The following is a 24,420-nucleotide window of genomic DNA, read 5'->3' on the forward strand; positions in this document are numbered from 1 at the left end:
GTACCCATCTTGTTTTCTTTTATGTTATACAGATATGCTGCCACTTATTACTGTTCTGAATCTACACAGAGTGTGTAATAAAGGTGTGTGCAATAAAGATGGGCAAATAAACCATTAAATGATTGTTCTGAATCCTGAGACATGATTGGCTTTTGCTAAGCAATCATCTGCAATAACTCTTAACACAGCAAGTATATTAGTATCAGCACAATCCATTGCACGTGGACTAATTTGTTCTTTAAATGGAGTTGATGGAGTGTTCTCATAATGCCAACTGCTCTTCCATGGTTGTCACGGTGACTTTTAGTGTGGTTGTCCTGGAACTGGACATCAATTGACCTTCAAAATATCATTCCTTTATAAAGTAAGGCAAACAGGTGTGGCAAGTTGTTTCAAAAATGAATGAGGAAGAGAATTTAATGTCTGTCACATGCTCTGGTGAAGCAGTTGGGAAAAGAGTTAGAAGTAACAGCTTTTGATAATCCATTTAAATGGCAACCGAGAGGAGCTGGACGGAGCTTAGTCTTCTCTCGATACTTCATTGTTATGCTTGTTTTACAAAGATTAAAGCAGTTGAACATTTTTCTCTTTAACATAATAGAGATTTGTATTTGCCATGGGATTTTTTGCCGAGAGGATCTCTGCAGAAGTCCAATGAGAGTCTTCTTTACATTCTGTGAAATTACTCACTGGTTACTTGAAGTTAGATCCCATGGAGAAAACAGGAAACTAATTTAACTAAACAACAGCATGAAATGAATGACATGGTCCTATATTAATTATTCCATAGCACTTTACTGAATTCAATGTGACGCTTTGTAGTTAATTTGATTTTAATTTAAAAATGGCATAAAGTGCACTAATATTTGGAACATTTAGACTTGCTATCTAAATTGAATTCAATCAAATCTCCCAGAAGATTTGGGCTAAATTCTTGGTTTAAACATGTTCACTTGAAATAGAGTAAATTTGTAATAGCTTTCCCAATAGCATAGGAAATGTCCTGTTGTCAAACTGGATTTGTGATTTTTTTTGGGCAATGTTTTTGTTGCTGAAGAATTATTATTGTAGTTAATAATGCCCATTAATGAACTGGATGATGTTAATCAAAAAGTTACAAATCAACACTGAGCAATTCTGTGCAGTGATAGGTGCTGTGGGATATCATTAATGGGAAATGGAACATTTTTTTCCATTTCTGAGAATCAATGTGAAACACTGCCAGGTCAGCAAAAGTATAGATTACAAGCTTGCTAGGCCCCAACAGTATTTTATTATCTTCAGCTCTGGCACACCACACGATGTTTCCATTTCCCTCACCAGTCACCCCTATGAGATCACTGAGAGACATCTCACAATAAGGGGGATCTTTCCTGCAGAACAGTTTTATTCTGCACATTCAAAATTGAGGTAGATTGAACCAAATTCAAATTTATTTGGAACTCTTAAAAACAGGGATGAATAATGCTTCAAACGTATTTCTGATTTTCAGTAATTTCAATCAAGAAAGCTCACCAATGTCTTTACTTTCTGAGGAAGCTGGAAGAGAGCTGGACTATGCACATCAATACTCATTATATTCTACAACTGAACAACAAAGAGCATCCTAATTAGCTGCATCACTGCTTGCTATGGAAACTAAACAGCGATGGACAGGTAGGTTTTACAGCAGGTAGTGAAAAACTGCCCAATGCATTACCAGCACCAGCCAACTCACCATTAAGGCCACACTGTATATATATAGAAAGAAGCCAGAAGAAAGGCCAGCAATATTATTAAGGACCATACCCACCCTGCTCGTTGACTGTTTGCCCCACTCCCATCAGGAAGGAGGCTCCATAGCATCCATGTCAGGGCCACCAGACGCAAGATAAGTTACTCTCCCAAAGCAGTAAAGCTGATCAACACCTCCACCCACCACATCCCCACCACCACAACTTTATCCTTTTAGAATCAGAATCAGATTTAATATCACCCGCATATGTTCTGAAATTTAACTTACACCAGCAGTACAATGAAATACATGATAAATAAATAGAGAGAAAAATCTCTGCTACATTATGTATATACGTGTCTGTTAAATAGCTGGCTGGTGGCATAGTGGCATCAGCGCTGGTCTTTGGGGCGAAAGGTCCCGAGTTCCAATCCAGCCGGCTCCCATGCACGCTTTCCATCCGTGTTGGGTTGAGAGTCGAGCTAGCAACTCAACCTTGTAAAAAAGAAATCGCCTGCTATAGAAACATCAACAGCGAAAAGTTGATGGCCTATGCTCTCTTGTGAGTTTAAAGGCAATTTCTCTCTGTTCTTTCTGTCTGTTAAATAGTTAAAATAAGTAGTGCAAAAAAAACAGAAATTAAAAAAAGCAGTGAGGTAGTGTTCATGGGCTCAATGTCCATTTCAAAATTGGATGGCAGATGGGAAGAAGCTGTTCCTGAATCAATGCGTGTATGCCTTCAGGCTTCTGTACCTCCTTACTGATAATAACAATGTGAACAGGGCATGCCCTGAGTGGTGGGGATTCTTAATGGGTGGTGGAGATTCTTAATAATCATCACCTTCCTGAGGCACCACTCCTTGAAGATTTCTTGGATATTACAGAGGCTAGTACCCACACTGGAGCAATCTTATTTTACAAGTTTCTGCAACTTATTTTGATCATATGCAGAAGGCTCCTATACCAGATGGTGAAGCAGCCAGTCAAAATGCTCTCCACACTACATTGAAGAAGTTTTCAAGTGTTTTAGTTGACACACCAAATCACCTCAAACTCCTAATGAAATATAGCCACTGTCTTGCCTTCTTTATAGCTGCATGCAAGTTATGTCCTCAGAGATATTGACACCCAGGAACTTGGAACTCCACTTCTGATCCCTCTATGAGGATTGGTTTGTGTTCCCTCGTCTTACCTTTCCTGAAGTCCACATTCAGCTGTTTGATATTGCTGACAATGAGTACAAGGTTATTGCTGTGACACCACTCAACTAACTGGTATACCTCGCTCCTGAATATCCTTTCCTTACCCTCTGAAATTCTGCAAACAATGGTTGTATCATCAGCAAAATTATAGATGGCATTTGAGCTATGCCTAGCCACACATTCATGGGTGTAGAGAGAGTGGAGCAGAGAGCTATGCACACATCCCTGTGGTGCGCCAGTGTCAGTTGTCAGCGAGGTGGAGATGTTATTTCTAATCCTCCTAGATTATGGTCTTCCAGTTAGGAACTCGAGAATCCAGTTGCAGAGGACAGCACAGAGGCCTAGCTTTTGTAGCTTTCTTATACTTTATACTTTATACTTTATTGTCACCAAACAATTGATACCAGAACGTACAATCATCATAGAGATATTTGATTCTGCGCTTCCCGCTCCCTGGATTACAAATCGATTGTAAATATTAAAAATTTAAATTATAAATCATAAATAGAAAATAGAAAAATTGAAAGTAAGGTAGTGCAAAAAAAAAGAGATGCAAGTCCTGATATTTGGAGGGTACGGCCCGGATCCGGGTCAGGATCCGTTCAGCAGTCTTATCACAGTTGGAAAGAAGCTGTTCCCAAATCTGGCCATACGAGTCTTCAAGCTCCTGAGCCTTCTCCCAGAGGGAAGAGGGATGAAAAGTGTGTTGGCTGGGTGGGTCCTGTCCTTGATTATCCTGGCAGCACTGCTCCGACAGCGTGCGGTGTAAAGTGAGTCCAAGGACGAAAGATTGGTTTGTGTGATGTGCTGTGTCGTTATTAACGATCTTCTGCAGCTTCTTTCAGTCTCGGACAGGACAACTTCCATACCAGGTTGTGATGCACCCTAGAAGAATGCTTTCTGCGGTGCATCTATAAAAATTAGTGAAGGTTTTAGGGGACAGGCCAAATTTCTTTAACTTTCTCAGGAAGTAAGGGCACTGGTGGGCCTTCTTGGCAGTGGACTCTGCTTGGTTGGACCAAGTCAGGTCACTTCTGATCAGGACTGTAGGAATGATAGTGTTAAATGCTGAGCTATGATCAATAAACAGCAACATGACATAGGTGTTTGCATTGTCCAGGTGATCCAAAGCTGCATTGAGATCACGACTGCTGTAGACCTGTTGTGGCCATAGGCAAATTGAAGTGGGTCCAGAACCTTCATGAGAGAAGTTTTGATTTTAGCCATGACAAACCTCTCAAAGCATTTCATCACCATAGACGTGAGCACTACTGAATGATGGTCATTGAAGCAGCTCATACTGTTCTCCTTGGGCGCTGGCATAATTGAAACAGGTGGGAATTTCCAACTTCCAGTGAGCAATTGAAAATGTCTTTGAATTTGCCCACCAGCTGGTTGGCACAGATTTTCAAAGCCTTATCAGGTACCCCATCAGGCTTTGCCACCTTGCAAGGATTCACCCTCTTGAAAGATATCCAGACGTTGGCCTCCAAGACAGAGATCACAAGGTCATCAGATGCTGTGGGGATCCTCATAGCTGTGGTTTTATTCTCCCTTTCAAAATGAGCATAAAAGGCTTCGATCTCATCTGGTAGTGAAGCATCACTGCCATTCATGATGCTGGGTTCTGCTTTGTAGGAAATAATGGCCTGCAAATCCTACCAGAGTTGATGTGTATCCAAGGTCATCTCTAACCTCTCCTGGAATTGTTTCTTGGTTCTTGAAATAGCCCTCTGAAAGCCATACCTGGTTTTCTTATACAGACCTGGATCACCAGACCTAATTGCCACAGCTCTAGCCTTCAGCAGACTATGAACCTCCTGGTTCATCCATGGCTTTTGGTTTAGGAATGTACAGTAAGTTTTCACAGGCACACGCTCATCCACACAGATTTTAATGAAGTCGCTGACAACTGTGGCATGCTCATCCAGACTCGAAGATGACTCCTTGAAGACAGAGCAGTCTACTGACTCAGAGCAGTCCTGTAAGCACTCCTGTGCCTCCCTGGTCCATACTTTCTCAGTCCTCAGTACTGGTGCTGCAGGCTTCAGTCTCTGCCTATACTCAAGGAGTAGAAGTACAGCCAGGTGATCAGACTTAGCAAAGAGTGGACGTGGGATAGCACGGTAGGCACTCTTGAAGTTAGTGTAACAGTGGTCCAGCATGTTATTTCCTCTGATACTACAGGTCAGAATCACCTTATGTCCAGACACCTTATTTCCAGTCAGAGCCCCCTTATGTACAGACACTCTTGTTTGTACCTAGCCTCACTTTATGTACATAAAGTATATGCTTCAGGCTCTTGACTGAAAGGTGATAACTTCACTCACCTTCACTTGTCCCATCACTGAAATGTTCCCACAACCTATGGGCTCACTTTCATAAAGTCTTCATCTCATGTTCTCAATATTTATTGCTCACTTATTTATTTACAGTATATTATTCCTTTCTTTTTTGTATTTTCGCAGTTCATTGTCTTTTGTACAAAAGCTGAACACTCAAATTGGTGCAGTCTTTCACTGATTCTATGATGAGATTTATTGAGAATACCAACAAGAAAATAAATCTCGGGGTTGCATATGGTAACATATATGTACCTTGATAATAAATCTGAACATTGAACTTTGATATATAAGCTATCTTATGTATTTATACTTTTTCTGTTTTTTATTATTGTGTTCTTTATCTCAGTGTTTTTTAAATTCTGCTTCGAATATAGAGAAATGATTACTTTGTTCTCTTTTACACTTAAGCACTAGAAATAACATTAAACAACCTTGAATCTTTAATCTTCCAGAGATGATTTCTGTCTTTTGGTCTAAGGGTCCCATCAACATATCACACATGCAGTGAGCAGGAGCATGCCAGCAAAGTTGGAAATAGAAATCTGGTATAATACCATATCTAGACCCAGTGGAAAACTACCTTCAGCATTACTGTTATGTTTTATTATCACTGAAAATTTGCTTATTTTTTGAAGCAACACAGGAATGATGCTGAAGAGCATTCTGACTGGTTGCATCACCACCTGGTATAAAGGCTCTATGCTCAGGATTGCAAGAGGCTGTACACTCATCCAGCTCCATCACAAGCACACCCTCCCAACCGTGGAGGACCTCTTCAAGAGATGGTATTCAAAGAGGGAGGTGTCCATCACTTCATCCCTAACCATTTGGGACATGTCCTATTCTCATTACGACCATAGAGGAAGAGGTACAGGGGCCTAAAGACCCACACACAACTATTCAGAATCCTTCACCTCCACCACCAAATTTCTGAACAGTTCATGAAGCCATTAGCACCATCTGATTATTCCGTAATTTTTGCATCATGTTAAAGGCAACCTGATGGCTTTATTTGCCGCGGAGGTTTTCACATACTTGGTTTGTACCTTAAATGCAAATCAAAAAAAAAAATCTGATGGTTCAATTTAATATCAGAGTATGTATACAGTATACAATCTGAAATTCTTATTCTTCACAGACACTCACGATGTCTTTTGCAGCCCACAGCAAGACGGTTCCATGTTCTGTACTCGCAGCACAGTAGATTTCCATTCCTGGCTGTTTACCTGTGTTCTTGCACAACCATCAAACCATAGCACAGCTTGAGGGAAAACGCAGTCCCTCTCAATTAAATGAGTGCATATATAAAAGGACACACCCATCAATTATTAAAAACCTCCAACATCACTGGAACAGAAGGTATTAAGTTATATTATCTATAATTTACTTAACTAAGGTTTAGCAGTGGGGAAGATTTTATCAAAATAACTTTGTCAGCACTTGTTATATCAGATCTATTCCAACTTCTTTGACTGTCGTTACCGTACACCATTAAAGTATATCATTCTTACACCATTTTTAAAGAATGAGATTGGATTAGATTGATTTGTTTTCATGGTCCATATGAGCAGTAATCCACACAATCTTGTCCAAATATTATCGAACATCGATGCAACGGTGAAAAGACTTTGTTTTATCTAGCCAAGTTAACAATTGTGTGGTTATAATGATATCTTAAGTCCTAGAAACCATTTGAATTTAATTTTAAGGACTAATTTCCCAATGTAAACTCTACCTTTACTAATCTTATTCTTGAACTTTATATTTTAAAACTATTTTATTTCTTGATAAGCTTCAAGCATTGTAACATTGTCAACTCAAAAGTAAATGTTTGTCCCAGAAAAGGTGAATGGCTTTAAAAACATACTGAAATGATTTTAAATGTTTTAATTTTTACTTATTTGTTTATTAATTTAATTAAATTGTTGATTGATTTTAATAGGCTTTGAATATTTTTCAATGTCAGAAACATTTGGAAACATTCAATATTTTTGACATATTTGACAACCACCTGTGCCCTATGTGTGAATTAGCTCTCTGTCAAAGAACTTTCAGCTCTTGCATGGTGGGGCTTATCTGGCTCCACAGCGTGAGGTAATTTTCACCAGCACAAAGCCAAACTTGTGTGCAGGACCAAAATGAAGATGAGTATTGTAAGTTGACCACTGTAGATCCACAAAGCCTCAAGATCATAACTATCATGTAGATTATGGCGAGCATGAAATTGTTCATCCATTATACTCATAAGACCAGTTAATAAAGGAGCACACTCTGCCATTCAATCATAGCTGTTTTATCCCACCTTCTACTCTTAACTCTTAACCCCCCACCCTCCCTTACCACTCAAGGACCTATCAATCTCTGCCTTAAGTCAACCGAATGACTTAGCCTCCTCAGCTTTCTGTGGCAATGAATTTTATAGATTCACAACTGTTCAGCTGAAGATCTTTTTCATCTCTAAGGGACATCCCTTTATCCTGAGGCTGTGCCATCAGATTGTAGACACTCCTGACACATCCTCTATACATCCACTCTAACTAGACCTATGAATATTTGATATAATATTGTGGTGACCCACTTTCCAGCGCACTCGAACCGGCTCACAAAACGGCGCGCGCCAGCAGAAAGGCCGGCCCCAAAAAGGGCGCCAGGCCATCTTCACCAGTAGGTGGAAAAACCCGCGTGCAGGAAGGGTCTGCGAATATGCATTTCCCATAGCCGTCCCGCCCGGGGAGGGCGGGAACGAGAAGGCTTTAAAGGAGGCCGCGAAGTTTGAATAAACCTCTTTTTTCGCAACTACAACTCACTGACTATGTATCGTTATCCTAGCGCTGTGTGTAGCACACCGCTACATTTGGTGACTCTGACGGCCCAAACGATATTTGGACCAGAGATGACCAACGCCGCATCTGTTCATGCAGTTTCGTTAAAACTGCCAAGCTTCTGGACGCTGCGACCTCGCCTATGGTTCGAACAAGCAGAAGCCCAATTCCACATTCGGCAGATAACCTCGGATTCCACTCGTTACTACTACGTGGTGAGCTCCTTCGACGAGGAGACTGCTGCACAAGTTGAGGAGTTTATACAGTCACCCCCGGAGGATGGCAAATACACAGCATTCAAAGCCCTGCTCATAAGGACTTTTGGACTCTCACGGCGCAAACGAGCTGCCCACTTGCTGCACCTGGATGGTTTGGGAGACAGGCCGCCTTCGGCGTTGATGAACGAAATGCTGGCCGTGGCTGAAGGACACAAACTCTGCCTCATGTTTGAGCAGGCGTTCCTAGAGGAACTGCCCGAGGACATATGCCTGCTGCTGTCCAACGCAGATTTCAGCAACCCCCGGGAGGTGGTGGCCTAGGCAGATGTGCTGTGGAATGCCAAGAAGGAGAGAGGGGCATCTATCGCACAGATCACCAAGCCGCGTGCTCAACGGCAGACTAGACCAGGCCCGGCAGCAGAGCCCACAAAACCTGGCGACGGGAGTGCGGAGCCCAGTGAACAATGGTGTTTCTACCACCAGCGGTGGGGCACAGAGGCCCACCGCTGCAGACCGCCCTGCAAATTCCCGGGAAACACCAGGGCCAGCCACCGCTGACGGCTACGGCGGCTGGCCGTCTGGGACAAGCAGTCAGGACACCGCCTTTTGGTCGACACCAGAGCGGAGATCAGCGTTTTACCTCCAACAAGTTACAACACCCGCAACAGAGAACCGGGACCCACCCTGAGGGCCACAAATGGCAGCACAATATGGACCTACAGCACCCGCACGGTGCGGCTACAGTTCAGCTCCAGCCGGTTCACGTGGGACTTCACACTGGCCACCGTGGCCCAACCACTCCTGGGGGCGGATTTTCCGCGAGCTCACAGCCTGCCGGTCGACCTGCAAGGGAAGCGACTAGTCCATGCCAAGACTTTTCAAACGTTCTCCCTGGGTGAAGCCAAGTTGCCAGCCTCACACCTGGACCCCATCACGCTGTCCGACGACGAATTCACCAGGGTCCTGGCGAATTTCCCATCAGTTCTGATACCGCAGTTCACGGCAGCCATGCCCAGACATGGAGTACAGCACCACATCCTGACCCAGGGACCACCCCTCCATGCCTGTGCTCGTAGGCTTCCCCCAGACAAGCTCCGACTGGCAAAGGAGGAGTTCAAGAAGATGGAGAAATTGGGGATCATACAATGGTCCGACAGCCCATGGGCCTCCCCCCTGCACATGATGACCAAGGCAAAGGGGGGCTGGAGACCATGCAGTGACTACCGCAGACTGAACGAGGCTACAACGCCAGACCGCTACCCTGTGCCACACATTCAAGACTTTGCAGCAAATCTACATGGCGCAAGGATCTTTTCCAAGGTAGACCTCGTCCGGGGATACCATCAAATCCCGGTACATCTGGACAACATCCCCAAAACAGCACTCATCACCCCGTTCGGACTTTTCGAATTCCTCCGAATGCCGTTTGGTCTAAAGAATGCCGCACAGATGTTCCAGCAGCTAATGGACGTGGTGGGACGCGACCTGGACTTTGCATTCATCTATTTGGATGACATCCTCCTAGCCAGCAGTAGTCGTCAGGAGCATCTGTCCCACCTCCGTCAACTCTACGCCCGACTGAGCGAATTCGGCCTTACAATCAACCCAGCCAAATGCCAGTTCGGACTCGACACCATCGACTTCCTGGGCCACAGGATTACTAAAGACGGGACAACCCCTCTGCCCGCCAAGGTAGACGCGGTCCGCCACTTCCCCCGACCCAACACAATCAAAGGCTTGCAGGAATTCGTGGGTATGGTGAATTTCTACCACTGTTTCCTCCCCTCAGTAGCCTGAATCATGCGCCCCCTGTTCACCCTGATGTCGGGTAAGGGCAAGGACATTACCTGAGATGAAGAGGCCACAGCCGCTTTTGTTAAAACCAAAGAAGCCTTGACAAATGCTGCGATGCTAGCACCCCAGAACGGATGTTCCTACTGCCCTCACGGTGGACGCATCCAACACAGCAGTCAGTGGAGTTGTGGAACAACTCATCGAGTGTCGCTGGCAACCCCTGGTGTTCTTCAGCAAACACCTAGGACCACCCGAACTCAAATACAGTGCTTTCGACCAGGAGCTATTGGCACTATACCTGGCAATCCGGCATTTCAGGTACTTCTTAGAAGGTAGGCCCTTCACCGCGTTCACGGACCACAAAACGCTTACCTTTGCGTTCACTAAGGTGTCCGATCCCTGGTCGTCCTGCCAGCAGCAACATCTGTCCTACATCTCCGAATACTCGACGGACATCCGGCATGTCTCTGGAAAGAACAACGTCGTGGCGGACGCACTTACCAGACCTACCATACAGGCCCTGTCCCAGGGGGTGGACTATGCAGCGCTGGCAGAGGCACAGCAGGCAGACGATGAGATCCCTAGTTACAGAACTGCGGTCTCCAGTTTGCAGCTCCAAGACCTCCCTGTAGGCCCAGGTGAGAGGGCCCTACTGTGTGACGTAGCTACCGGCCAACCCCGCCCCGTCGTCCCAGCAGCCTGGCGCCAGCGGGTTTTCAACTTCATTCACAACTTAGCGCACCCCTCCATCAGGACAACCGTCCGGCTGGTCGCCAACCGGTTCATGTGGCATGGACTGCGTAAACAGGTCAGTGAATGGGCCAAAACGTGCATGCAGTGCCAAACGGCCAAGGTGCAGCGGCACACCAAGGCTCCGACGCAGCAGTTCGAACCCATCTGCCGGAGGTTCGACCATATCCATGTGGATATCGTGGGGCCCCTACCAGTGCCACGAGGAGCGCGGTACCTCCTAACTATCGTAGACCGGTTCACCAGATGGCCAGAGGCAGTCCCACTCACTGACGCCACCTCCGAATCCTGCGCCCGAGCACTGATCGCAACCTGGGTAGTCCGCTTCGGGGTACCGGCCCACATTACCTCCGACAGGGGTGCCCAGTTCACAACCAGCCTGTGGTCAGCTATGGCCAACCTTTTAGGATCACAGCTACACCACACAACTGCCTACCACCCACAGTCAAATGGACTAGTGGAGCATTTCCTCCGTCATCTGGTCGGCTCTCATGGCCCGCCTGGAAGGGCCTAACTGGGTGGACGAACTTCCCTGGGTCCTGTTCGGAATCCGCATGGCGCCCAAGGAGGATCTGCACACCTCGTTGTCCTGGACAGACTATGTGAGAGGCTCGGTAACCTGGCCCCCATACCCACTTCACAGCACGGACAAAGCCCAACCTGCGTACCCAAAGACCTGCAGAACTGTAACTACAGCGGCCCTACGAGGGGCCGTTTAAGGTGATCAGAAACAACGGGTCCACGTTCGTGCTGGATACTGGGGGGAGAGAGGAGGTTTTCACGGTGGACCAACTCAAACCGGCCCATGTGGACTTGACACAGCCGGTCCGGGATCAGGCACCACAGCGCAGAGGCAGACCTCCCAAACAGAGGCTGATCCAGACTGTGGACATTGGGGGATGTATCGCCGGTTCTGGAGGTGGGGGTTATGTGGTGACCCACTTTCCAGCGCACTCAAACCGGCTCACAAAACGGCGCGCGCCAGCAGAGAGGCCAGCCCCAAAAAGGGCGCCAGGCCATCTTCACCAGCAGGGGGAAAAACCCACGCACGGGAAGGGTCAGCGAATATGCATTCCCCACAGCAGTCCTGCCCAGGGAGGGCGGGAACGGGAAGGCTTTAAAGAAGGCTGCGAAGTTTGAATAAACCTCTTTTTTTGCAACTACAACTCACCAACTACGTGTCATTATTCTAGCGCTGTGTGTAGCACACCGCTTCAATATTATAACACTCTTTGAGCACTCATATATGCCTCCCTTATTCCATTAAATATTATTATTCTGCAGCTGAAGATTTTCTGATTCCCACTTCCAGGGCTGGAGAAATTAGAGTCATGAGTAATAGACTGATCAGGCTAGAATTGTTTTCTTTGGAACAAATGAAATGGGGAGGAGATTTAAATAAGATGTATAAAAATATAAGAGGCTTAGAAAGGGTAAATGGAAAGGACATATTTTTCTTCACAGAGAGAACAGTAATTAGGAATTTAAGTTGATTGGTAGAAAGATTAAAGGGAATTTGATTTAAATAAAGTTAACTCAATGAGTTGTGGCAGATTGGAACTCTCCGCCTGTATGGACGGTGGAAGCAAAATCCCTCATCACATTCAGCAAGGATCTAAATAAGCACATGAACACATCTAACCTGTAAAGGTGTTGATGGAGAGTCACATAATAAGAGCAGACCAGTCTGTCTTTGACTGGCATGTACATGCTGGGCAGAATCTGTAAATTTCCCCAAGTGCATGGTGCTGGCAAACCTTTTTGCTTCACTGCTTCACAATCTTGCTTTAGAATCCCCCAGAGTGGCACAGAAACAGAGTGGTTAGCACATCGCTTTACTGCGCCAGTGGCTCAGGTTCAATTTCTACCGCTATCTGTATGGAGTTTGTAGGCTTCCCCCTCGGACCACAAGGGTTTCCTGCAGGTGCTCTGGTTTCCTCCCACATTCCAAAGACATAGATTAATTCAGGGGTCCCCAACCTTTTTTGCACTGCAGACCGGTTTAATATTGACAATATTCTTGCAGACCGGCCAACCCGACGGGTGGTGGTGGGGGCCAGCGGACAAGAGTAGCAGTCAAATACGTTCTGTTTACCCAGAGAATGACTACACTGACCATGAAGCCTTGCGCGGGCACCAGTGTGCATGCGTGACCTACACATGCGTGTACCTGCCGATTTATTTCCCTGCAAATCGTTTTTGGCGATTCTGTCCGGGGGATGAGGGGGGTGATGTTAATCATGACCAGAATATCGGTGATAAGTGGCTAATACACTCAATTTCATTTCTAAAAGGGTTTATCTAATGAATTTAATATTAAACACACAGCACATACTTTCCTTGCATGAATATAGTGAGAAGTCAATATATCAGGGGAGGACAGGGGAGCTTGAAGTAATTGTTGAACGAACTTCCAGTAGAAGTGGTAGAGACAGGTTTGATATTATCATTTAAAGAAAAATTGGATAGGTATATGGACAGGAAAGGAATGGAGGATTATGGGCTGAGTTCAGGTCAGTGGGACTAGGTGAGAGTAGCGTTCGGCACAGACTAGAAGGGCCGGTATGGCCTGTTTTCGTGCTGTAATTGTTATATGATTATATAAGTAAGTCAATAGCATCATAACATTTTAAGTAACATTTGGATATTAAACACACAGCACATATTTTCCCCATATGAACATATAAAATCATTGCAACACACCAATATCGCTGAATCAGTGGGAGCCCTGGGCTTGTTTTCCTGCAACAAGACGGTCCCATCGAGGGGTGATGGGAGACAACGATACTCGAAGGAGGTTCCTTATGTCCATTCTATTCCGCAATTTAGTTTTTGTTGCATTCATTGCAGAAAACTCCGCTTCGCAGAAATATGTTGGAAATGAAAGCAACGTTTTTAGTGCTTTCGTGGCTATCTCAGGATATTTAGCCTTGACTTTGATCCAGAATGCCAGCAGAGATGTTATGTCAAACATACTTTTCAGCCCACCGTCATTTGCAAGCTCGAGGAGTTGATCTCCTTCCCGCCCTGACACGGATGACGCGCGGGTCATGACCTCGCGTGCGTTCAAGCTCAACAGTGCGTGACAGGGAATGAGGAAATGTGCAGCTGACTCATATCATCAAATCATATCGTTTCCTTGAAGCCCGGTAGCGCATGCTTTGCAGCCTGGTACCGGTCCACGGCCCGGTGGTTGGGGATCGCTGGGTTAAGTGATCATATGAGTGCAATTGGGCCTTGTTGAGCCAGAAGGGCCTGTTACCATGTTGTCAGTAAATAAAATTAAATTTAAAAAAATCTTCCTCTCAAGTTATATTTTTGATCATAGTTTTCATTGCCTAGCCTGATCTATTCTAGTGACTCACAATTCTATTCTACTTCCTATTCCCATTCCAACTGCCGTTATGAGGCCACACTCAGGTAGGAGGAGTGACACCTTATATTCCATCTGTCCATCTGGGTAGCCTCCAACCTGATGGCATGAACATCGATTTCTCAAAATTCCAGTAATTGCTTCCCCCTCCCCACCCTGCAACACCTTCACCATTCCTAAACCGTTTCCTTCTCTCACACTCTCTCCTTACCTGCCCATTACCTCCCTCTGGTGCTCTATTTTAACTTCATCAGTTCACAGGACTTGTTTCCAAAATGCATCAGGCTTGTTTAGATGTTCCTTTGAACCTTTTGCATAGAACTATTTGGCCGCAATGAGCAAAGGCATGTTTGGAGAAAAAAGGGGTGCAGAATTTCATGAAAAGAATCCCTCTCCAACTGTTAAGCACGGGGGTGGATCGATCATGCCATGGGTTTTTGTTGCAGCCACTGGCATGGGGAACATGTATTGGCAGAGGGAAGAATTAATTCAATTAAATTCTGGAAGCAAACGTCACACCATCTGTAAAAAAGCTGAAGATGAAAAGAGGATGGCTTCTACAACAGGATAATGAACCTAAACACATCTCAAAATCCACAATGGACTACCTCAAGAGGCGCAAGCTGAAGGTTTTGCCATGGCCCTCACAGTCCCCCGACCTAAACATCATCGAGAATCTGTGGATAAACCTCAAAAGAGCAGTGCATGCAAGACGGCCCAAGAATCTTACAGAACTAGAAGCTACAAAGAGCGTTTACAAGCTGTGATACTTGCCAAAGGGGGTGTTACTAAGTACTGCTATGCAGGGTGCCCAAACTTTTGCTTCAGGCCCTTTTCCTTTTTTGTTATTTTGAAACTGTAAAAGATGGAAATAAAAAAAAGTTTTCTTGCTTAAGATATTAAAGAAATGTGTCATCTTTAACTTTATGCCTTTTGGAAATCAGGGCATCTTTTACTCGCTATGCTATTCACAGTAACAGAAATTTTGACCGAGGTGCCCAAACTTTTGCATGCCACTGTATTTAACTTTGTGAGAAATTGTTCTTAGCATCCCAAATTGCTTAATGCTCCCAAGTTAACAATATATTGTGCATAGTTCAAGCATACATTCCTTCTTCTCCCACAGTAATTATTTAGTTAGGACTCACAATCTTGAAACCTTTGAGGGTCTAAGAAACAGATTTTAAAATTACTCCATGAAAATGCAGCCTAATGATAGAAATCTCATTTGTAAGTGGCCTGTTTGTACAACACTATGACTTGCCAATTGTAGTAGTTGGCACATAGTATTAGACTGATCCTTTTAAGTACTCTCTGCAGTTTCTTGAATAATATTGTTCCCATGAAGTCAGAAATCAACTGGTTCAATTCTTGCTCCTTGAACATGTGAAATGAGGCAGATAGGTCAGCTTTCTTAAATGGCTGAAAAAATCTCACAATTCAATTTTGAAGCAGAAAGCTGGGTATCCTCTAGTGTCCAGACCAATATTTATCTCTTAATCAACCTTACTAAGCAGATTATTCAGTGAGTATGATGTATATTTACAGATATGTGCGGTATTGTTCATTTTTCAGATCCGGGAATCGTCACGTATTTAATATTTCAGTAATATTGTAAATCTATTGTTTGATTGAGTGTTCTTGTTCATTTAAGTAATTCATTTTGGGTTATATGTAAAAGTATTGGAATGGCATCATCATGCCTCCATGCCATACATGTGTGCCCTGCTTAAAGTAAAAACTAAATTAAGATACATTATTCCTTAATTCCATGCTTTTGCTTTCAATTCGTTTTGTGACTTGGAATTACAAAACATAACAGCGGCAATGAGGAACTTGTAAGCAAACCCAAGACAAATTTGATACAATGAAATGTTTGAGTTTAAAAATAAATCACAGCACGTGTCTCTTCAGAAGGGTTGAGTTATAAAAAGCAGAAAATGGACAAATTCACTGATTTAAAAACAGTGAGTACTGGATGATAATAATCATAAGTAAAACAAAGCAGAAATGTCTAGCTATATCGGAAAGATAGTCAAGTTCAACTACACAAGAGATAACTGGATTTTGATTACTGAACAAATTGAGCAATATTTTAAAGCAAATGAAATAACCAATGAGAAAAAAATACCAGTTCAGCTGCATGCTTTGGTTTTAAAGGCATACAGCTTGCTTCAAAGTTTGACTGCTCCAGTCAAACCATTTGAAATGAGCTTTACTGGTATTGTTCAAGTACTGCAGGATCATTTGGAACTGTTGATCGCAGAACACTTTAGGTTTCATAAGCAGAATCAAAAAGAATCAAAAATTGAATTTATTGAATTTTTTGAAGAGGTTACTAGGAAAGTTGATGAGGGTAAAGTGGTGGATGTTGTCTATATGGACTTCAGTAAGGCCTTTGACAAGGGCCCACATGGAAGGTTGGTTAGGAAGGTATTAATATTGAAGTAGTAAAATGGATTCAGCAGTGGCTGGATGGGAGACGCCAGAGAGTGGTGGTGGATAACTGTTTGTCAGATTGGACGTCGGTGACTAGAGATGCGCCTCAGGGATCTGTACTGGGTCCAATGTTATTTGTCATATACATTAATGATCTGGACGATGGGGTGGTAAATTGGATGAGTAAGTATGCAGATGATACTAAGATAGGCGGAGTTGTGGATAATGAAGTAGGTTTTCAAAGCTTGCAGGGAGATTTAGGCCGGTTAGAAGAGTGGGCTGAAAGATGGCAAATGGAGTTTAATGCTGATAAATGTGAGGTGTTACATTTTGGTAGGACTAATCAAAATAGGACATACATGGTAAATGGTAGGGCATTGAAGAATGCAGTAGAACAGAGGGATCTAGGAATAATGCTGCATAGTTCCCTGAAGGTGGAATCTCATGTGGATAGGGTGGTGAAGAAAGCTTTTGGTATGCTGGCCTTTATAAATCAGAGCATTGAGTATAGGAGTTGGGATGTAATGTTGAAATTGTACAAGGCATTGGTGAGGCCAAATTTGGAGTATTGTGTACAGTTTTGGTCACTGAATTATAGGAAAGATGTCAACAAAATAGAGAGAGTACGGAGGAGATTTACGAGAAGGTCACCTGGGTTTCATCACCTAAGTTACAGAGAAAGGTTGAACAAATTGGGTCTTTATTCTTTGGAGCGTAGAAGGTTGAGGGGGGGGCTTGATAGAGGTATTTAAAATTATGAGGGGAATAGATAGAGTTGACGTGGATAGGCTTTTTCCATTGAGAGTGGGGGAGATTCAAACAAGAGGACACGAGTTGAGAGTTAAAGGGCAAAAGTTTAGTGGTAACATGAGGGGGAACTTCTTTACTCAGAGTAATAGTAGCTGTGTGGAACGAGCTTCCAGCAGAAGTGGTTGAGGCACATTCGATGTGGTCGTTTAAAGTTAAATTGGACAACTATATGGGCAGGAAAGGAATGGAGAGTTATGGGTTGAGTGCAGGACGGTGGGACTAGGTGAGAGTAAGAGGTCGGCATGGACTAGAAGGGCCGAGATGGCCTGTTTCCGTGCTGTAATTGTTATATGGTTATATGGGAGGGGTGTCCATTTCAGCATACGAGTCTGAATTGGAGAGATTGTCTGAGAATTGTTGCTTCTTAAATGATGCAATGAGAGATTGTTTCGTTTGTGGATTCTTACAAGAAAGCATTCAGAAATGGCTCCCATCAGAAGGACAACTTTAAATGAGCAGTTGAAATTGCAGAATCAGTGGAAACAGCAATTTAGTTGCAGTCAGGAATGAAGGTGAGCATGAACAAATTTGCACATCTAAACAAAAACCTGCCTGGCTGAATAAATTGTGTTACTGTTGTGGCAGAAGCTCACATAGACCAGATCAATGCAGATTTAAAAGTGAAACTGGCAGAGCATGCAACAAAATAGGACAGATACATAGAACATGTCAGGCAGACAGAAATAAATGTACTGCACAGGGCAGGGAAGTAAAAAATACAAAAACTTAAGCTGCAGTCCCAGAGTGGACTCTTACAGCCACCATGGAGAAAGCCCCAGAACCTGACATTGCTTCACAGCCACAAGTCTCACCTGCCAAGCAGAGTGATCCCGCTCATCAGGAAAGACGTATTCCACAGAAGTGTGAAAGCCTCCACCACGATTACATCTTTTAGCCTGAAGTGACATTTTAAAATTTACTCTGCTGTGGATGTCTATATTGTAGTTGTATCATATGGTATACTATATATTGTGATGGAGTTTATAGCTAAGCAGAGAGGAGTGTTGTGTATTTAATATACCAGTAATATTTGAGGAATATATTGTTTGATTCAACATTCCTGTTCACTTAATGCAAAAGTAGCTGAGTGGCATATGTCAATAGGTTACCCTGCTTAAAGTAAAACTAAAACTTAAGGTAAGTTATTCCCTGCTCTGTGTTTTTTCTTTCAATTAGTTTTATCTTTTGGAGTTACAAAACATAAAGAGTATTGTTATAACATCAATGTTTATTACCCATCACATCATTCTCCTAAGAAAAATGTCTTGTGAGGCTACCTCAGCTACCTCAGATAAGGGTAGTAGTTTCCTCCTCTGAAAGCCATAAGTAAACTAAGGAGACACAAGGGACTGTAGATGATGTAACCTGGAGTGAAAAAAGAAACCACTGGCAGAACTCACTGGGTCAGGCAGCATCTGTGGAGGTGGACAGAACATGTTCTTTGCGTCGAGACCTTGCGTCAGGACTGAAGTATAAAGAGGAGATGAGGAGATAGGGGCTGGCAAGTGATAGGTAGAACTAGGTTAGAAAAATTCGATGAGGCATATGAAGCCAGGTGGGAGTTAGGAGGGTGGAAGTAGGGGCAAAGCTTTAAAAACAATTACTTTATACTTTATTGTCACCAAACAATTGATATTAGAGCGTGCAATCATCACAGCGATACTTGATTCTGCGCTTCGCTTCTGTTGGGAACCATGTCTGAATGCTTTCTTGTAAGAATCCACAAACGAAACAATCTCTCAGTGCATCATTTAACAAGCAACAATTCTCAGACAATCTTTCCAATTAATCTCCAATTAGTGGAGGTAGAGTGGAGATATTAGTGAACCAATTGGATTTGACAAAGATCCAGGTGTTCATCAGTACCAAAAGTTGTGTTTTTATTTTAATTAACTTAAAATTCCAAACCTTTCATTGTTGACTATAAGACATTTGGAACAGAACTACAGTACGTGCAAAAGTCTTAGGCACATTTAAAAAAAAATTCTGTAAAGCGAAGAAGCTTTCACAAATAATGACATGAAAAGTTTTTAAATATGAAAAAATCTCTAAGAACAGTAAACAGTAAAATAACTAAATCAAATCAATATTTGGTATGATCACTCTTTGTCTTTAAAACTGCATCAGTTCTCCAAGGTACACTGTCGTGCAGTTTTAGAAGAAAATCAGTTGGTAAGTTGTTCCAAGCATCTTGGAGAACTTGTCACAGTTCTTCTGCAGACTTTGGCTGTCTTGCTTGCTTCTGTCTCTCAAAGTAATCCCAGACAGGCTCGATGATGTTGAGATCTGGGCTCTGTGAGGGTTATACCATCTGAAAACTTAAAAAATTCTAGGGTGCCTAAGACTTCTGCACAGTACTGAATATAAATCCAAAATAGAAATGGAAAACGCTGGAAATGCTTAACAGGCCAGGCTGCATCTGTGAGAAGAGATCCAGAGTCACTGTTCTAGGTCAAAGACCATTCATTCAAAGCTTTCATCATCAGAGAAAAAGTTTTTGACCTGAAACGTTAACTGTATCTCCAGCAGTTGTAGTTTTTATTGATTTTCACTTACATAAATGCAAACTTTTTAAACACAAAAAAGTCTGCAGATGCTGGAAATTTAAAACAACACACACAAAATGCTGGTGGAATTCAGCAGGTCAGGTGGCAACTATGGAAATGAACTGACAGTCGACATTTTGTGCCGAGACCCTTCTTCAGGACTGAGATGGAAGGGGGAAGATGCCAGTTTAAAAAGGAAGGGGTTCGGGGAAGAAGGCTAGCTGGAAGGTGATAGGTGAAGCCAGGTGGGTGGGAAAGGTTAAGGGCTGGAGAAGAAGCAACCTGCTAGGAGATGAGAATGGAACATTATAGAAAGGAAAGGTGGAGGGGACCCAAGGAGAAATGATAGGCAGCTGAGAAGAGGTAAAAGGTCAGACTGGAGAATAGAGGAGTTGGGGGGGGGGGGTGGTGAAATTTATTTACCAGAAGGAGAAATTGATATTCATTCCATCAGGCTGGACACCACCCAGATAGAATATAAGGTGTTGCTCTTCCACCCTGAGAGTGGCCTCCTCCCAACACATCGAAATGAAATGGGAACGGTAAGCGGAATTAAGATGTTTGGCCACCAGGAAGTCATGCTTGCTGCAGATGGTGCAGAGGTGCTTGGAGAAACAAACATCTTATTTATTCATCTATACTGTAACAGACACAAAGGCACACAGTGAGAAACAAATATGGTCCCTGTAATTTTGAAATGAATTTAATATCATTTCAATGTTCATTTTTTTCTTTATCTGTGTGGCCTAGTTTGTAAGATGCTTGTGCATTCCTAATAGCCAGATATTAGGCCATACTACAGGATGAGCACCAAACTCGTAGATGAATGGTTTTAAACTGCATTAGCCTCATTTTCTTTGGGTAAAGCAATTCAGCTTTTTAGCATTTGTACTGATATCCAAACAAGGGTCCACTCATTGAGTGTGGAGTTGTCAGCCAAGGTTGAACTCCAGCAACCACAGACATCCTACCTCTCCCGGAAGGTCCAGGAGTCTCCCGCAAATTATATACAGTGTCCCAGAAATTGATTTTTTTTGAGAGCGAGCGTGAGAGAGCGTGCGAGAGAGTGAGCGAGAAAGCGAGCGCGAGTGAGCGCGACCACGAGTGAGAGAGCGCAAGAGCGAGAAAGCACGAGAGAGAGAGAGAGAGATAGTGAGTGAGACCGAGAAAGTAAGCGCGAGAGAGAGAGAGCGAGAAAGCGAGCGCAAGTGACAGCGACCATGAGCGAGAGAGAGCGCGCGCACGATAGAGAGAGAACAAGAGCGAGAGAGTTCCAAAAAAAGCCAGTGGCAGAGTGTTCCAAAAAAAGAAAATATAAAATGTACGTCTCCCCAGACTACACTAAAGTGTACCCCTGCCTAATAGGGGTCAAAAATAATGACAGTGTTGCTCGCTGCACTGTTTGCAACAGTGACTTTTCCATTGCCCATGGTGGGTTAAAATGTAAAAGACATGTTGAGGTGAGATTAACAGGTGTCATTCATTCATTAGCATAGCTAACATTATTTAAGCTAGCTAGCTGGCTGGCTGCTAAGGAGCTATTCTGTTGCAAACATCCCACCTCTCCTGGGAGTCTCCTGCAAATTGATGGTGCTACCTCCCTGAAGTGAGTCTTTGCAAGGTGGGATGTCTGCAACCACTTTATGACATTCATCATTTTGCTATAAATTGCCATTAAGATATTGTTGTGGAATTGATACTAGAATTAGAATTGGAATTGGAGTAGGTTTATTATTGTGACATGTACCAAGATACAATGAAAAGCTTGTCTTGCGTGCTGTTCATATGGATCAGAGTGCACTGAAATAGAATAAGGTAAGACAATAACAATAGAGAGTAAAATGTAACAGTGCAGCACAGGCAAACATTAAGGTACAAGATTCATAATCAGGTAGACTGTGAGGTCAAGAGTCTACTTGATCATACAATGGAACCACTCCATAGTGGAGTAAAAACTGTCCTTGGGCCTAGTGGTTATGTGCTTTTAGGCTTCTGTATTTTCTGCCTAACTGAAGGGGAAGAAGAGTGACCAGGCTGAGTGGGCATCTCTGATTATGCTAGCTGTTTTGCTGAGGGTGTGGGAAGTGTGGAAAGAATTTATGGGAGGTGGGGAGCAGTTGGTGAGGCTGGTTCCTGTGACTTGCTGAGCTTTGTCTACAACTTTCTGCAATTCCTTTTGGGACATCTCAGCCTGAAACATTGAGTGTACCTCTTCCTAGGGATGCTGCCCGGCCTGCTGCATTCACCAGCAACTTTTATGTGTGTTGCTTGAAATTCCAGCATCTGCAGATTTCCTCGTGTATGCATCCAGATAGGCTGCTTTCTATGGTGCTTTGATAAAATTGATAAAAATCAATGGGGACATATCAAACTTCTTTAGCCTCCTGAGAAAGTAGAAGTGGGGTGAACTTTCTTGGCTGTGGCATTTACATGGTTGAACAAGCTCAAGATTTTGGTGATATTTACCTCTTCATTATGTGCACAATGCAGCTTGCTTAAGAGAGAGAGACGTGCAGTTAAATGCAAATATCCTCAAGTTGATAGCCAAGTTTCACTGCTACATTATGGGCTTTGTAGGAAACAGTAGCTCCTTGTCTGGCTGTTCCCCAGGGTAATCCATTGAGTAGCATAATGTTCCTATATTTGGAAAGTGAGTTACAGACAGTCAAATCGCATCCCTTTTTACCTTCAATGTTTTGGCAAATGTTAGCTTTGAGTAGATTTTGGTAAAGCTAATATACTTGCTCTTCCTTCAGATCCACACAGGAGAATTGGTCCTGGGAAACATTGTAGATATGTCTTCTGTTTAAGAGATCTATTATTCTTTCTTGTCATCACAGTTCTGACACATTGTCATTGCTTTGCTTTTCTTCTCTTCCCAACCGCAGTAGATGTGCAGAGAAATGCACACTTTTCTTCTAGGAAAATGCACAAATGCAGGAACCAATTAAAAATACCGTTCCAATTCAACCATCGAACTCCTGCGGATTTTGGAAGAAGTTTCCCCCCTCAGATTAAGCAATTACTGCACTTCCCTTGAACCAAACTCAACTTCTATCAGTCATCAAGAAACCTGGAAGTCATTAAGTTTGAAATAGGGCAGTGGTAGGGATGAAGCAGTAGCACTATTTTGCTGCTGCCTACTGCAGGTTCCTCATGCATGACTGACATAGAGTGTCAGCTGGATGACCATGGCTCAGCTTGGCAGCAGTGAGATTGATGGAACCAGCTGCTGACTCCAAATACCTGTACTCATGGTAAGCAGAAGCAAGGCACTCCTTCCTGGGTTGTTCAATATTTCAGCTGCCACAAGTTACTGTAGCAGTTTCCATGCACAATTCACACGGGGAGTGGGGGACTTGAAACACCAATTTAAAACTGTACTTTGGAGGCTAAGGCTAATTTTATGATCACTATCCTTCAAGTTAGTTTGAACTTCCACCTTCTATGTTTTTATCTATTCCTTTTTCAGACATAATTGTGTTTTCTTGGTTTTCTTTATCTTTTAAACTCATTTTTTCCACATTCAAGTACTACTAAGAATGCTCATTCCTCATTGTCCTTAGCAGCCCCTCAGCACACCTCAACCCTCCATGCACAGTGACTTAATACTTACACTCCAGCTTGTGCTTCCCCCAGACATTGCAGCTACAACACTCCGGCCAGACATGGTCCTGTGGTCCACAACAGCCAAGCTGGCATATGTTGTGGAATTGACAGTACCATGGGAAGGTGGTGTCGAAGAAGCTTATGAGATGAAAAAAACCAAGTACTCGGAACTGGCAACTGAAGCTGCCCAGAATAGCTGGAAGACCAAGATTTTCCCTGTAGAAGTGGGATGCAGGGGATTCGTTGCTACATCTACAACCAGTCTATTGAAGGAGATGGGGGTGAGGGGTCACTCCCTACAACAAGCAATCAAGTCCTTGTCAAATACAGCAGAAGAAAGCAGCAATTGGATTTGGATTAAAAGGAAAGACAACAACTGGGCTGCAAGATGATGACAGGAGGGTATGGAACTGAGAGAGGTGTATCTGGGATGCCAGGTAGCACCGTTGAGCCCTCTGGAGACGTCATAGGCTTATCAACGAAACATCAAAGAAGGATGGTGCCCACCTGATGACCCCGATGATGTACCTACACTCCCTCCTTGTCACCACTCCAAACCCACTGCCAACATCAAGAGTGCCAACTTACCATAGGGATTGAAACATCAAGTCCTAGTAGCTCTGCTCCACACCTCATACCTTCACTGACACCGTCACTGTCCTATTGTGTTTTCATCTGCCCTGCTGCTACCTAGAAGAGTTTGTCTTACCAAGAGTCACTTTGTCACTTTATTATTTCCTGTTAGAGGCACCTTCTGTTCACATACTCCTGCACCTAGCATCACATATGTACATACAG

At 43.5% G+C, this 24,420-nt stretch overlaps 1 protein-coding gene across 1 annotated transcript in view; it reads right to left on the reverse strand.

The window, feature by feature from the left end:
• Positions 1-24,420, reverse strand: part of LOC140210705 (forkhead box protein C2-like) — a 231,001-nt gene that overhangs the window by 87,413 nt on the left and 119,168 nt on the right. The gene's annotated exons all lie outside the window — the stretch shown is intronic.

This window comes from Mobula birostris, chromosome 15 (assembly GCF_030028105.1).
Source record: "Mobula birostris isolate sMobBir1 chromosome 15, sMobBir1.hap1, whole genome shotgun sequence".
Taxonomy (NCBI): domain Eukaryota; kingdom Metazoa; phylum Chordata; class Chondrichthyes; order Myliobatiformes; family Myliobatidae; genus Mobula; species Mobula birostris.